The sequence below is a fragment of the Echinops telfairi genome, unplaced genomic scaffold, assembly GCF_000313985.2.
Source record: "Echinops telfairi isolate 266 unplaced genomic scaffold, ASM31398v2 ScPeMD7_70;HRSCAF=299, whole genome shotgun sequence".
Lineage (NCBI taxonomy): Eukaryota > Metazoa > Chordata > Mammalia > Afrosoricida > Tenrecidae > Echinops > Echinops telfairi.
Genome location: NW_022103968.1, coordinates 54,972,212 through 54,973,202, shown reverse-complemented (window position 1 = coordinate 54,973,202; position 991 = coordinate 54,972,212).

Sequence of the window (991 nt, the reverse complement as noted above, 5' to 3'; positions counted from 1 at the left end):
GGTTGGCAGAATTCTCCTGTGAAGCTGTCTGGTCCTAGAGCTTTTTTTATTGGTAGTTTCTTGATAACCATATCTAGTTCTTCTTTTGCTGTTGAAGTTCTTGACCTCTATCTGGGATAATCTAGGGAGGGATTGTTTTTCCAAGTATTTGTCAATGTCTTCCACATAGTTGAATTCATTAAGATACAGAAATTCATGGTACTTTGTGATTATCCTTTTAATCTCATTGGGATCTATTGTGATTTCCCTGGTTTCATCCTTCATCCTGACTGTTCATACTTGCTCCTTCCTTTCCTTGGTTAGGCTTGTCAGCAGTCTGTCGATTCTGTTGATCCTTTCAAAGAACCAGACTTTTACTGCATTGATATTTTACATTGTTCTCTTATCTTCCCAATCGTTGGCTTCCGCCCTGATTTTTTGTATTATTATTTCTTTTCTCTTGCTATTGGAGGCATTGTTCTGTTGACTCTGTTCTAGTTGCTGAAGGTTTTGAGATAGCATATCAGTCATAAGTCTCTCTTCCTTTTTCACATATGCAGCAATCGCTATGAAATTTCCTCTGATAACTGTTTTTGCTGTATCCTATAGGATTTGGTACATTGTATTCTCATTCTAATTAGTTTCTGGAAACTTCCTAATTTCCTCTCTCATCTGGGCCAGTACCCATTCATGTCACAGAAGATCGTTATTCACTCTCCAATTGTTTGTTCTTGTTTTTCCGGTCATCCTTTTGTTGATCTCCAGCTTTATCGTCTGGTAATCTGAGAGGGATAACTGACTGACCTCCATGTGTTTGAATTTACTCAGGCTCAACTTGTGTACCAGCATGTGGTCTATTTTGGAAAATGAGCCATGTGCACTTGGAAAGAACGTGATTGTTTTGGTTTTTTTGCATTTAGATGGCGAGCTCTATAAAAACAAAAACCAACCAAAGAAAAATGGGACATAGGGGCAAAGCTACTCTATCTATCTATCTATCTATCTATCTATC